The sequence below is a fragment of the Coregonus lavaretus genome (assembly GCF_964263955.1).
Source record: "Coregonus lavaretus genome assembly, chromosome: 36".
Taxonomy (NCBI): Eukaryota; Metazoa; Chordata; class Actinopteri; order Salmoniformes; family Salmonidae; genus Coregonus; species Coregonus lavaretus.
Window position 1 is genome coordinate 17,375,988 of NC_140023.1, and position 16,537 is coordinate 17,392,524.

Consider the following 16,537-nt stretch of genomic DNA (forward strand, 5'->3'; position numbering starts at 1 on the left):
AGTAAATGCCAGGGTCTGTACTCAACATGCAACTTATCTAAAAGTCAAGTTAACCCCCATGTGAATACTCTTGCTGTATGTTCTTTATTAAGACGTTTTTGTTTTGTTGCTTTGTCAATGTGCTAGCAGACTGTACTACTGTAAGCACATGGGATAGGTTGTGTTGTCTGCTAAGCTTTCACCAGGTCATCTGAGTGAGCTACAATCGTAAGGTAGTTCCTAAAGTGACACAGCAGCCCAACCGTTTTAAACCCCTTTCAAACATTTCCCCTAGCCCAGGTCCCCTACACACAACAGAACTGTTGTGTGTAGTAATGCAGTTGTGACAAACAGGCTGAGCTGGAGATGGCTATCTGAGGGATCTACACTACAGTGAGGGAAAAACATATTTGATCCCCTGCTGATTTTGTACGTTTGCCCACTGACAAAGACATGATCAGTCTATAATTTTAATGGTAGGTTTATTTGAACAGTGAGAGACAGAATAACAACAACAAAATCCAGAAAAACGCATGTCAAAAATGTTATCAATTGATTTGCATTTTAATGAGGGAAATAAGTATTTGACCCCTCTGCAAAACATGACTTAGTACTTGGTGGCAAAACCCTTGTTGGCAATCACAGAGGTCAGATGTTTCTTGTAGTTGGCCACCAGGTTTGCACACATCTCAGGAGGGATTTTGTCCCACTCCTCTTTGCAGATCTTCTCCAAGTCATTAAGGTTTTGAGGCTGACGTTTGGCAACTCGAACCTTCAGCTCCCTCCACAGATTTTCTATGGGATTAAGGTCTTGAGACTGGCTAGGCCACTCCAGGATCTTAATGTGCTTCTTCTTGAGCCACTCCTTTGTTGCCTTGGCCGTGTGTTTTGGGTCATTGTCATGCTGGAATACCCATCCACGACCCATTTTCAATGCCCTGGCTGAGGGAAGGAGGTTCTCACCCAAGATTTGACGGTACATGGCCCCGTCCATCGTCCCTTTGATGCGGTGAAGTTGTCCTGTCCCCTTAGCAGAAAAACACCCCCAAAGCATAATGTTTCCACCTCCATGTTTGACGGTGGGTTGGTGTTCTTGGGGTCATAGGCAGCATTCCTCCTCCTCCAAACACAGCGAGTTGAGTTGATGCCAAAGAGCTCGAATTTGGTCTCATCTGACCACAACACTTTCACCCAGTTCTCCTCTGAATCATTCAGATGTTCATTGGCAAACTTCAGACGGCCCTGTATATGTGCTTTCTTGAGCAGGGGGACCTTGCGGGCACTGCAGGAATTCAGTCCTTCACGGCGTAGTGTGTTACCAATTGTTTTCTTGGTGACTATGGTCCCAGCTGCCTTGAGATCATTGACAAGATCCTCCCGTGTAGTTCTGGGCTGATTCCTCACCGTTCTCATGACCATTGCAACTCCAAGAGGTGAGATCTTGCATGGAGCCCCAGGCCGAGGGAGACTGACAGTTATTTTGTGTTTCTTCCATTTGCAAATAATCGCACAAACGTATCACCTTCTCACCAAGCTGCTTGGCGATGGTCTTGTAGCCCATTCCAGCCTTGTGTAGGTCTACAATCTTATCCCTGACATCCTTGGAGTGCTCTTTGGTCTTGGCCATGGTGGAGAGTTTGGAATCTGATTGATTGATTGCTTCTGTGGCAGGTGTCTTTTATACAGGTAACAAGCTGAGATTAGGAGCACTCCCTTTAAGCGTGTGCTCCTAATCTCAGCTCGTTACCTGTATAAAAGACACCTGGGAGCCAGAAATCTTTCTGATTGAGAGGGGGTCAAATACTTATTTCCCTCATTAAAATGCAAATCAATTTATAACATTTTTTACATGCGTTTTTCTGGATTTTCTTGTTGTTATTCTGTCTCTCACTGTTCAAATAAACCTACCATTAAAATGATAGACTGATCATTTCTTTGTCAGTGGGCAAACGTACAAAATCAGCAGGGGATCAAATACTTTTTTCCCCTCACTGTATATATACAAAAGTATTTGGACACCCCTTCAAATTAGTGGATTCGGATATTTCAGCCACACCCGTTGCTGACAGGTTTATAAAATCGAGCACACAGCCATGCAATCTCCATAGACAAACATTAGCAGTAGAATGGCCTTACTGAAGAGCTCAGTGACATTCAACGTGGCACCGTCATAGGACATTCAACGTGGCCACCTGTCCAACAAGTCAGTTCGTCAAATGTCTGCCCAAGAGCTGCCCCGGTCAACTGTAACTGCTGTTATTGTGAAGTGGAAACATCTAGAAGCAACAACGACTCAGCCGCGAAGTGGTAGGCCACACAAGCTCACAGAACGGGATCGCAGAGTGCTGAAACGCATAGTGCATACAAATCATCTGTCCTCGGTTGCAACACTCACTACCGAGTTCCAAACTGCCTCTGGAAGCAACGTCGCACACAAGCCTAGGTTTACCATGCATAATGCCAAGCGTCGGCTGGAGTGGTGTAAAGCTCGCCACCATAGGACTCTGGAGCAGTGGAAACGCGTTCTCTGGAGTGATGAATTACGCTTGACCATCTGGCAGTCCGACGGACAAATCTGGGTTCGGCGGATGCCAGGAAAACACTTCCTGCCCCAATGCCTAGGGCCAACTGTAAAGTTTGGTGGAGGAGGAATAATGGTCTGGGGCTGTTTTTCATGGTTCGGGCTAGGCCCCTTAGTTCCAGTGAAGGGAAATCTTAACGCTACAGCATACAATGATATTCTAGACAATTCTGTGGTTCCAATTTTGTGGCAACAGTTTGGGGAAGGCCCTTTCCTGTTTCAGCATGACAATGCCCCCGTGCACAAAGAGAGGTCAATACAGAAATGGTTTGACAAGATTGGTGTGGAACTTGATTGGCCTGCACAGATCACTGACCTCAACCCCATCAAACACCTTTGGGATGAATTGGAACGCCGACTGCAAGCCAGGCCTAATCGCCCAACATCAGTGCCCGACCTCACTAATGCTCTTGTGGCTGAATGGAAGCAAGTCCCCGCAGCAATATTCCAACATCTAGTGGAAAGCCGTCCCAGAAGAGTGAAGGCTGTTATAGCAGCAAAGGGGGGGACCAACTCCATATTAATGCCCATGATTTTGGAATGAGATATTCGGCGAGCAGGTGTCCTCATACTTTTGGTCATGTAGTGTATCTTCGCTGGGAGAAGTTCTTATTATGGATCCAGGCTGTAGTCAACTCAGATTCCGTCACACAGCCATGGGCCTTGAGAAAGAGAGACTTAAATGTAATTGACCATTAGAATGTGTAGGAACCTGCATTTTAACACAATATTCTGTTGCTGTATTTATGCAGTATAGATTCAATCCGTATCGCAGAAGATCTGTGTTATAGCTCGATTTAAATTTAAAGGCAATATTCCCGCATTCGCAGAGACTGCATTCACGGCAAACGCTGCATATGTCGGCTCAATTGGAAATTACCTTTACATTTTAACCCGGATCTGGATTAAATCCAGAATGGTTTTAGCTATTCTAGATGCATCCAGTTTACAGAATAAGAAGTGGTTGGTCCATGGGCAGTAGCTTAGTTGGTAAACAAAGACACTGAGTAAACATTATCTATGGCAGATTTGAATTCCGGCATCAGTTTCCAGTGGCGTCTATTCATGGATGCCAAAGGAAGCCAGGCTTCCCCAAATATTTGACCAATAAATACATTACAATTATAAAATAATTTATCTTTCATCGCTCTCTGTGTTTTCATAATTTTCTGTCAATTCACAAGTTGCTGAATCTCACCAGAGAAATCATCAGAGCGAGGGAAATAGCGTGCCTCTGTCTCAGTATGTGTAGCCCATGTACAGTGGGGGAAAAACGTATTTAGTCAGCCACCAATTGTGCAAGTTCTCCCACTTAAAAAGATGAGAGAGGCCTGTAATTTTCATCATAGGTACACGTCAACTATGACAGACAAAATGAGAGAAAAAAAATCCAGAAAATCACATTGTAGGATTTTTAATGAATTTATTTGCAAATTATGCTGGAAAATAAGTATTTGGTCACCTACAAACAAGCAAGATTTCTGGCTCTCACAGACCTGTAACTTCTTCTTTAAGAGGATCCTCTGTCCTCCACTCGTTACCTGTATTAATGGCACCTGTTTGAACTTGTTATCAGTATAAAAGACACCTGTCCACAACCTCAAACAGTCACACTCCAAACTCCACTATGGCCAAGACCAAAGAGCTGTCAAAGGACACCAGAAACAAAATTGTAGACCTGCACCAGGCTGGGAAGACTGAATCTGCAATAGGTAAGCAGCTTGGTTTGAAGAAATCAACTGTGGGAGCAATTATTAGGAAATGGAAGACATACAAGACCACTGATAATCTCCCTCGATCTGGGGCTCCACGCAAGATCTCACCCCGTGGGGTCAAAATGATCACAAGAACGGTGAGCAAAAATCCCAGAACCACACATGGGGGACCTATGAATGACCTGCAGAGAGCTGGGACCAAAGTAACAAAGCCTACCATCAGTAACACACTACGCCGCCAGGGACTCAAATCCTGCAGTGCCAGACGTGTCCCCCTGCTTAAGCCAGTACATGTCCAGGCCCGTCTGAAGTTTGCTAGAGTGCATTTGGATGATCCAGAAGAGGATTGGGAGAATGTCATATGGTCAGATGAAACCAAAATAGAACTTTTTGGTAAAAACTCAACTCGTCGTGTTTGGAGGACAAAGAATGCTGAGTTGCATCCAAAGAACACCATACCTACTATGAAGCATGGGGGTGGAAACATCATGCTTTGGGGCTGTTTTTCTGCAAAGGGACCAGGACGACTGATCCGTGTAAAGGAAAGAATGAATGGGGCCATGTATCGTGAGATTTTGAGTGAAAACCTCCTTCCATCAGCAAGGGCATTGAAGATGAAACGTGGCTGGGTCTTTCAGCATGACAATGATCCCAAACACACCGCCCGGGCAACGAAGGAGTGGCTTCGTAAGAAGCATTTCAAGGTCCTGGAGTGGCCTAGCCAGTCTCCAGATCTCAACCCCATAGAAAATCTTTGGAGGGAGTTGAAAGTCTGTGTTGCCCAGCGACAGCCCCAAAACATCACTGCTCTAGAGGAGATCTGCATGGAGGAATGGGCCAAAATACCAGCAACAGTGTGTGAAAACCTTGTGAAGACTTACAGAAAACGTTTGACCTGTGTCATTGCCAACAAAGGGTATATAACAAAGTATTGAGAAACTTTTGTTATTGACCAAATACTTATTTTCCACCATAATTTGCAAAAAAAATAATTAAAAATCCTACAATGTGATTTTCTGGAAATAAATCTCATTTTGTCTGTCATAGTTGACGTGTACCTATGATGAAAATTACAGGCCTCTCATCTTTTTAAGTGGGAGAACTTGCACAATTGGTGGCTGACTAAATACTTTTTTTCCCCACTGTACCTGATGTTGTCTGAACCAAGAGAGTATCACATGTTGCCGATGCTAGCTTGATGCTGATTGATTGATGCTAGCAAGCATTTGGCCTCCCTTCATAAAAAAATATAAAATAATTAGACAATCAGCGTTGAGCTGAGCTTAACTGTGGGTTATCCTGGTGCAGCAATATATAGCCTAGATGTAACCTAATACTGTGTTACCTAGCTAGCTAACTTAGTTGGTTCATTGTTGCTCATGTAAGGAAAAGAGGGTAATTTAGCTAAAATGCTTGCTAGCCTATGACAACAAAAACTACAAGTGTACTGTATGACCGAGCCATAGATCGTTTTGCCAACATGAAAGAGAGGAGGATGGCATTGGCGTTCAACTAGTCTTCAAGTAGGGTGAGTCAACATTTTTTGTTTTACTTGCACGTGCACGTGCACGCACACACACACACACACACACACACACAGAAATCAGTACCATGGACAGCCACATGATATTTAGCAACATTGATAGGACATTTTTTTGGGGGGGGTATCTTTAAGTTTTTTTTCAGTGTATTAAACTAAGTATATACTGCATAGCCTTGTTGATTTGATGATGTTTAAGTGTTTAAGTTGAAATGGTGCTGGAATAGCGGAGGCAGTGCTCCTGTTGTCTTTGTGCTGACTTGTGGTAACTCCGTGGTTCTAAATCAGTAGTTGTTTACTAAACTGTCAAAAACATTAACTTGCTTGAACATGCTGCAGGTGATATAACTGTTTGTATGCAATATTTGCTTTGTGGACATCACCGGACAGATGTTGCTTTCCGGTTTTGTGATAAAACAAACATCTGTGTAGTTGAATTTATTCCACCTCTGTGTGACTGTCTTTTTGTTGTCACGGCCTTATTATATATCACGGTGGCGTATGAACGAACGGTTATAGCGCAAACAACTCAATTATCACAACATATGTTGTAATATGGCTTTTTTACTAGCTTGGCTTCCCCAGCGATTTTACCCACGCACCGCTTCTGTCAGTTTCTCATCAGTTCCTCTAACTTCAATCACCAAACTAGTGTTAACTGGTACTATTGGGTTTTGATGGAACCAAATAGACTGACAGACTGCAGGACACAATGGTTGAGAGTCCGAGAGATAGTGATTGATACCACTTGTAATGAGAAGACACAAGTGTACAGGTTCATAGTACATCTGTTGAGTGTCTGGTTTCCTATTTATTACGGTTGCCTGTTTTTTAAGATTATGCTTGTCATAAAGCAGTGTAAAATTTGCTTTGTAAGAAGCTGCGTATTGAATTTCAAATACGTAATATATTGAAAAGATTTCCACACTAAGATGACCATAAGTATTTATTTTTCTGTCCCATGGGGGTCTTTTTGATTGTAATTCATGGGAGAATCAGTATCAGCGCATTTTGCTCCACAATGAATTGTCTAATGGCACAGTTAATGATAACTTCACTCTTGTGAAATCAAACTTAAAAATGATCCAATAGTGTTCTTATGATCTGCAGAAGCACTTTTTTTTTAAAAGTCTAGATATTTAAGGATTTTTTTTTAACAGTTCTTATTCGCTTCTGTATATTTGTGTTGTACTGCTTTTATTTTGTGATTCAAGCTTTTGGAAGTAACTGTAAAGTGAATTGTACAGTACTATGAGCAGTGTTGTAGAATGTGAATTCAATGTTCCCTGTGTTTGTATGGGTGGAAATAATGAACATTATTGTTGATTGTACCTCAGCTGTTAAATAGCCTTCCCTAAATTGGGTCTATAGTGAGTTTCAATACAGATCATGACTGTAATATAGGTGACTATATAATGATATTATAGTGTATGAAAGACTTCATCATACTCTATAATAGGTCCGAAGATCACAAACATAAAATATTGACTAAAGTGCAACAAGTTGTTTTGTTGTCTAATTTGGAAGGGTAGAATGCGAACAGAAAATAACCTCACCCCGTGTTTGCAATTTATCTGCCTGTATGAGTAGGCCAACTACACTTTTACAAAGCTGTCTCATTGAGATACAGGATGTGTCCCACTGAGCCTTGTCCCTAGGAAGTGGAAAACACACTTCCTGTTGACTGATCCATCAGAGTAAATTGACCATAAATTGCCCCTTAGCAATTGCATTGACGCTCAATCATGAAGACTGCCTGTTTGTCAGATCGTACTTGGTTATTATATCTTACTGGCAACTCAGTGCGCAGTGTCATCCATATACTGTTTTGGGAAAGGGAAACTGTGGGCCAATCCAAAATCGTCCCCTAAAACCTAAGCCCTATGCACTTGTGGAGATCTGAGAGGATTTGATTTGGTGAAACTTCCACCTAGCCTATCAGAGGGCAAGGTGGTGCCATTACCAGGTTGATTACACCTGTCAAATCCTCTCAGATCTACACAAGTGCATAGGGCGACGGGGACGATTTGGGATTGTGCCCATGCTTCATTGTGACAAGGGCTGCGTTGTCAGGCAGCCCGATTCTGATCTTTTTTCCCCACTCATTGGTCTTTTGACCAATCGGATCAGCTCTGAAAAAGATCTGATGTGAAAAGATCTGATGTGATTGGTCAAAAGAACAATCAGTGGAAAAAATATCAGAATTGGGCTTCCTGTGTAACCCACCATTCTGAAGTGTGAGATGTATTATATGTGATTGAGCCGCACAGTGACGTGTAAATAGTGTTCCCAATGATTCTCAATGTCTCATGGCCAGTGAGCAGAGAGATTTGAGAGTTCAGCGTCATTCCAGATGGGCAGGGATTGAAAGGTTGATTAAAAAGCATTCCTAACAATGAAAGATAACTGTATTTCCCCCTCTGCTCTCAGTATCTCAGAGGAGAAAGTTTCTAAAATGGATTCAATTGCCGAATGTTTTCCAAATAGATGTTGTTCAGTCTTGTAATCTATTTTGTTGTTCTGTAGTATAATGGTGTTGAACTTAAATACAGGTGTTTAATTAATTTGTTAATGTGTATTTGTATTATTGAGAGGCGTCTATCTTACAGAAAAGGACTATATGTTTGGAAATATGAAAAAGGATTTATTGTAGATTTGATACTTATAGTAGGTCCAATCAGTGTTGTTCTAATTTATTTGTGTAAATAAATATATATATATTACTCAATGTATCCTCTACCTTGTGATGCTTCAGTATTTTTTTAAAAGTATTGTTCAAACAAGAGGCAAATTAACACACACACACACACACACACACACAAACAGACAGAGGCCTTCCCTTAAAACCTCTGATCTCCTGAGCCAGGTAAGGGCCAGTAGCTGGTGGGTGGGCCTTATGAAACAGCAGATTTATGGCCCCAGTAGTTGGAAAGTGAATTTAGTAATGAAGAATTATGGATGCTTTGTTATCCACTTTGTTCTCATTAGATACCCTCTGAGCCCAAAGTATATGGCCATTGGCCACTAGCAGAACTGATCCGACCTCTTCTGGTAGGAGGTTGAACTGCAAAACACCTATAAGATCAATACTTAGAGCCATAACGTACAGTGAGGGAAAAAAGTATTTGATCCCCTGCTGATTTTGTACATTTGCCCACTGACAAAAACTTTATCAGTCTATAATTTTAATGGTAGGTTTATTTGAACAGTGAGAGACAGAATAACAACATGTCAAAAATGTTATAAATTGATTTGCATTTTAATGAGGGAAATAAGTATTTGATCCCCTCTCAATCAGAAAGATTTCTGGCTCCCAGGTGTCTTTTATACAGGTAACGAGCTGAGATTAGGAGAACACTCTTAAAGGGAGTGCTCCTAATCTCAGCTTGTTACCTGTATAAAAGACACCTGTCCACAGAAGCAATCAATCTATCAGATTCCAAACTCTCCACCATGGCCAAGACCAAAGAGCTCTCCAAGGATGTCAGGGACAAGATTGTAGACCTACACAAGGCTGGAATGGGCTAGAAGACCATCGCCAAGCAGCTTGGTGAGAAGGTGACAACAGTTGGTGCGATTATTCGCAAATGGAAGAAACACAAAAGAACTGTCAATCTCCCTCGGCCTGGGGCTCCATGCAAGATTTCACCTCGTGGAGTTGCAATGATCATGAGAACGGTGATGAATCAGCCCAGAACTACACGGGCGGATCTTGTCAATGATCACAAGGCAGCTGGGACCATAGTCACCAAGAAAACAATTGGTAACACACTACGCCGTGAAGGACTGAAATCCTGCAGCGCCCGCAAGGTCACCCTGCTCAAGAAAGCACATATACAGGACCGTCTGAAGTTTGCCAATGAACATCTGAATGATTCAGAGGAGAACTAGGTGAAAGTGTTGTGGTCAGATGAGACCAAAATCGAGCTCTTTGGCATCAACTCAACTCACGTGTTTGGAGGAGGAATGCTGCCTAAGACCCCAAGAACACCATCCCCACCGTCAAACATGGAGGTGGAAACATTATGCTTTGGGGGTGTTTTTCTGCTAAGGGGACAGGACAACTTCACCGCATCAAAGGGACGATGGACGGGGCCATGTACCGTCAAATCTTGGGTGAGAACTCCTTCCCTTAGCCAGGGCATTGAAAATGGGTCGTGGATGGGTATTCCAGCATGACAATGACCCAAAACACACGGCCAAGGCAACAAAGGAGTGGCTCAAGAAGAAGCACATTAAGGTCCTGGAGTGGCCTAGCCAGTCTCCAGACCTTAATCCCATAGAAAATCTGTGGAAGGAGCTGAAGGTTCGAGTTGCCAAATGTCAGCCTCGAAACCTTAATGACTTGGAGAAGATCTGCAAAGAGGAGTGGAACAAAATCCCTCCTGAGATGTGTGCAAACCTGGTGGCCAACTACAAGAAACGTCTGACCTCTGTGATTGCCAACAAGGGTTTTGCCACCAAGTACTAAGTCATGTTTTGCAGAGGGGTCAAATACTTATTTCCCTCATTAAAATGCAAATAAATTTATAACATTTGTGACATGCGTTTTTCTGGATTTTGTTGTTGTTATTCTGTCTCTCACTGTTCAAATAAACCTTCCATTAAAAGTATAGACTGATCATGTCTTTGTCAGTGGGCAAACGTACAAAATCAGCAGGGGATCAAATACTTTTTTCCCTCACTGTACTTGTAGGCCACTTTAGTAGGCTTCAAAGAGAGTTTTGCAGGTTCTATTTACAGCATTCCCTCCATAGATAAGTGACAGGAAATCTCAGATGACCAAAGCAGTGGGCCTGTATACCCTTAAATGGGTGAACTGATAAATGTGTGGGTTTTTCAACTTGTATGTGTATGAAAATAATGTATGACCCTATGGGCTCCATACATGCGTATGATAAAATTAGTTTCCATTGCACTTGACATTGGCATCCTAAACCTTTTCATGTTTCTAATTGAACATTGACCATGTAAGTAAGAAAGAATGTGTTGATGTCAGATACTGTCTCCTGACAAATAATGGAAGCTCTTTCACCAACAGCAGTTTTCACCGAAATCATTCAAAAGCATAGCTTGATCCAACTATGAAGACATAATGCAAACATGAGACATGCAGTCATGAGTTCTCATCCATATTGTCTTAAGACTATCTGGACAGATCGGTTTCTACAAACCACTCATTTCATCAGACCTGCATTGGCGAGTCTGTAACATGCTATTCTGCACATCTAACTCTACTGAATATGCAAAAATAATGTAATGTCTGCTCATGTCCATTGGGGCTTTGGTATTGCTTGCTTGCTGCACCCCTAGTAATTTCCCTGATAATGGATTCACACTATCAGTCACACATTACAGAACATGGGATGGAAACATAAGAGAGATTGCATAAGGGCTGAACCTGTCAATCAACTGTCCATTTATATGTAAGAATGGGATGGCCCATAATTGCACACAAGGGTTTTTCTTTATTTTTAGTATTTTCTACATTGTAGAATAATAGTGAAGACATCAAAACTATGAAATAACACATGGAATCATGTAGTAATCAAAAAAGTAATCAAAAAATATATTTTATATTTGAGATTCTTTAAATAGCCACCCTTGGCATTCTCTCAACCAGCTTCATGAGGTAGTCAACTGGAATGCATTTCAATTAACAGGTGTGCCTTCTTAAAAGTTAATTTGTGGAATTCTCTCAACCAGCTTCACCTGGAATGCTTTTCCAACAATCTTGAAGAAGTTCCCACATATGCTGAGCACTTGTTGGCTGCTTTTCCTTCACTCTGTGGTCCGACTCATCCCAAACCATCTCAGTTGGGTGGAGGTCGGGGGATTGTGGAGGCCAGGTCATCTGATGCAGCACTCCATCACTCTCCTTCTTGGTAAAATAGCCCTTACACAGCCTGGAGGTGTGTTGGGTCATTGTCCTGTTGAAAAACAAATGATAGTCCCACTAAGCCCAAATCAGATGGGATGGCGTATCACTGCAGAATGCAGTGGTAGCCATGCTGGTTAATTGTGCCGTGAATTCTAAATAAATCACAGACAGTGTCACCAGCAAAGCATCCCCACACCATAACAGCTCCTCCTCCATGCTTTACAGTGGGAAATACACATGCGGAGATAACCCGTTCACCCACACCGTGTCTCACAAAGGATACATTTCCACTGACCTAATGTCCATTGCTCGTGTTTCTTGGCCCAAGCAGGTCTCTTCTTATTATTGGTGTCCTTTAGTAGTGGTTTCTTTGCAGCAATTCGACAATGAAGGCCTGATTCACACAGTTCCCTCTAAACACTTCATGTTGAGATGCTTCTGTTACTTAAAGTCTGTGAAGCATTTATTTGGGCTGCAATTTCTGAGGCTGGTAACTCTAATGAACTTATCTTCTGCAGCAGAGGTAACTCTGGGTCTTCCATTCCTGTGGCGGTCCTCATGAGAGCCAGTTTCATCATAGCGCTTGATGTTTTTTGCGACTGCACTTGAAGAAACGTTCAAAGTTCTCGAAATGTTCCGTATTGACTGACCTTCATGTCTTAAAGTAATGATGGGCTGTCGTTTCTCTTTGCATATTTGAGCTGTTCTTGCCATTTTTACCAAATAGGGCTATCTTCTGTATACCCCCCCCCCCCCTACCTTGTCACAACACAACTGATTGGCTCAAACGGAAGGAAATACATTTCACAAATTAACTTTTAAGGCACACCTGTTAATTGAAATGCATTCCAGGTGACTATCTCATTAAGATGGTTGAGAGAATGTGCAAAGTTATCATCAAGGCAAAGGGTGGCTATTTGAAGAATCTCAAATATAAAATGTATGTTGATTTGTTAACACTTTTTTTGCTTACTACATGATTCCATATGTGTTATTTCATAGTTTTGATGTCTTCACTATTATTCTACAATGTAAGAAATAGTAAAAATAAAGAAAAACCCTTGAATGAGTAGGTATATCCAGACTTCTGACTGGTAGTGTATATCCGGCTGCAATGGGATATTATTTTATATACAAGTAATATCTTCCACATTCATGCTCAGTAATAAGTAGTTATGCCCATAGGCCTAGAAGAACAAGAAATGACAGCTACTCCAGGATAGCTCCAACTCACACTATTACACATCTTTGATGACAGGAAATAAACGACTGAAACAAATTGTTGTTTTCCTGTCTGTGAGACCTCTTATTTCATACACTATTTAAGCATTCTTAGGTGTTTTGAAAAGTCAGACAGTGTGTCCTCCAGACTGCCTAAATTACATATTTATCTGGGCTCCCGAGTGGCGCAGCGGTCTAAGGCACTGCATCTCAGTGCTTGAGGCGTCACTACAGACCCCCTGGTTCGATTCCAGGCTGTATCACAACCGGCCGTGATTGGGTGTGCATAGGGCTGCGCACAATTGACCCAGCGTCGTCCGGGTTTGGCCGGTGTAGGCCGTCATTGTAAATACGATTTTGTTCTTAACTGACTTGCCTAGTTAAATAAAGGTAAAAATTAAATAAAATCTGTGCTACACCGAAGTCACATGTGGCCTGTTATTTAGAGTTTAATGATAGCAATGGACTCAGAAAGATGGATAAATATAGTGTGTGAAATGAATCTTTCTGCCCTGTAAATTGCTGCTGTTGTTGTTAGCTATCTATCCCCATTTCTCATCCAAGGGCATTTATAATATTGTGACTATCACATTATCACACTGATTTAGGGTTTTAAAAACTTCAGGGTCTATTTGGGAACTTTACAGTGCTCCGGGGCTGTTCATGCAAACACAAAACAAGGTTCATATGACATTTAACAAGGACAGAGGCTAAGACACCAGGTAAACATGCATCATGTGATGGGGATTGTATTATTGTACTAGCACTTGTAACATTGTCGTACCACTACTGTGATTATATATGTAGCATACCACTGCATGTACACCCTCACTCTCCATAACATCTCTCTGAGGCAGGAAAAATACATTTATGATGAGTTTCCTTACCTATGGAATTGACAACCTTGAAGAACCATGGCATTCCTTTTCCTTCTCCATTTGGATTCCCCCCACACAGAGGGTATGTGTGCTCAGAGCTCAGGGCCTGGGAGGCAGCTGAGGAGATGACATAAAGGAAATGAGTCCCCTGGACACATCCATCCCTCACTGATCCCAGGCCTGCTGTGACACCTACAAAGCACCTATGAGCTCTCCTGGTATTTCTAAGTCCATGAACAATACAGCAGCTAAGAATCAATCATTAACTCACATGAAATAGAATATGCAATTTTCAGCATCTTTGTGACATAATATTCATCAAACTGACAGTCAACTCTCTTGCAATGAGTTGAATAAATGCTTTTGAATCTACCTGCACAACATTGACTCCAAACCATACGCATACAGCGAATCTGCAGGGTTGTTATGATTGGCAGGTTAGGCCTAGTCAGCAGACAGGTGTGGAATTGTAAGAGTTCTTTATATGTCAACAGTGTGCGTCTTTTTTCATTTCTGTTTTGGTGCTTCAACATGTGTCTCTGAGCTGGCCTGTAGATAAAGGACGACTGTCGCTTTAACAATTCCACTTTAATGAAATTCCACCGTTAACAACAGCCTCGGGTCCCGGGGATCAGATAAGGCTGTCCCGAGTGACATAGCGGCGACACAAGACGGGACGGAGAGGAGAACTGCAAATAACAACGGCAGGTAGTAACGTTAACGCCGTCAGCTTGTTTATAGCGCTTACCGTGAGTCCTGAACTGAATGGAATTGAAGCAATTGTAGTTCTTTACAATAATCCTTGTTGGTCGCCATTGGATGCAACAGGCTCACTGCACGGTCGGGACCTCATGTTTGTTTGTCACAACAGCTATAAAGCTGCACTTGCTCCGGTTTTGCATGTAAAAGCTTGAACTGAACACCCCATTCAATCAAAAATCCCATTCAATTATGCCTGTTATGCTGCATCTCATTTGGGAATTTGTTTGCATAATGACACTATCAGGTGTGGGATGGCGCTAGTGTTGCCTCTAACAATTGGTGCTTTCAAGACAACTGGGAACTCGATAACAAACGAGGTTAAATCATGATGTCAGTGATCTTTAGGTTGGAAAGTCGGACGTTTATAAAGATAAAGTTTCTGACTTGGAATTCTTAGTTGGATGACCATTTAAAATGTTTTTTCCCAGTAGGATCTCGTTTTTTCCCGATGTCCCAGTTGTCTTGAACGGACTGAAGTCAGCGCTTTCCGAGTTCCCAGTTCTTTTGAATGCGGCATTTCGGTGTAGGACGAATTGTGTTTGAGGTGGGCAATGTTGATTTAAGCCTGTCGCATGTTTCTCACTCTAAACAGTTCACGCATATTATGATGTATTGGTGTTCGGCAAGCTTTTTTTCCGTCTGTTCGCGACCCTTCGCCAGTTACTACTCCTAGTAGGAGTAGGAGTGGGAACTAGGGACGGAATTCTTCAATGAAGTATTTGTTGTCATTCAATAAGAGATTCGTTTTAATGAATATTTTGTTCACTTGAGAAATACTAAAATTGAATGACTAAGACCTTGGCAAAAACGACAATTAATTACAGATTTCTTGATTTATCTTTGAGGAGGTGTTTCTGGCTATGGTGGCTCAAGAAGGACAAACAACAGTAATATTGCCACTTTTTTTCTCAATTTTCAAGCAAAGGTCTTTAGGGAGTATGCGACGCACAAACCTTCACTTCACCTAGCCTAGGTAAGTTGAAGTTCGGTAGCCTTCGTTGGTGATTGGTTAACAGTAGGGGTGGGAACTATGGACAGGATTCTTCAATTCAGTGTTTGGTGTCATGCAACGAGAGTGCACTACTAGTTTATGTAATTTTTTCACTTGAGAGATACTGCACCAAACATCTTAGCTAGATATAAAATTGCACGACCAAGACCACCTTGGCAAAAACGTCAAAATGTAATTACAGATTTCTTGATTTATTTTAAGGAAGTGTAATGGCTATGTTGTTGCTATGGTGGCTCAAGAGGGACAAACAAGCGTAAAATTGCCATATTTTTTGTTTGTTTTTCAAGCAAAGGTCTTTAGGGAGTATGCGAGCACAGGTTTTCACTTCGCCTAGTCAAACTGATGTATGTGGATGCCTTTACCTGTGTGCAACTCTCTAGTCTCGACATCACTAGCCATTGATTTTGAAGAGTAGCCCCATAGCCTGGTTATTCAAAATGTTTAGAAAATATGTTGCCCAATAGATTAAAAAATAAAATACAGTATTACCGGTTATAGGTCTAAGTTATTATTGTATTTATTTTTAAGTTCTCTGCAACATTTTTTTCATGCAAACAAAAAGCCTGTCCTTGTTCAAACTCAAATCCCTTTGTATCCTAGAGGTTATCATAGCCTTGCATGTTCTGGATTTTCAGCATATATGAATGAGCTTATTAGTAGGTTATTTCCATCTATAACATTTTGTAAATATGCCTTTTGATATGTTGTTTACTCACTTTTCTTCAATAATATTTCTACTCTATAGGCATTATATTGTCACATTATTGGCAGTTACCTTTGTTATTCTTCATTGATAATCTACAAGATGTTTCCAACTATAGACAAAAAGTTTGTCTTTGCAGACGGAAATGGAACATGACTATAGGAATAACTGATGATTCTGAGGGGCCTAGATTGTGCAATGTGGTGGTGGTAGTTATTGCATTTCAGTCCAAGTAGGCAGGTAGATACAGTGCCTTTGGAAAGTA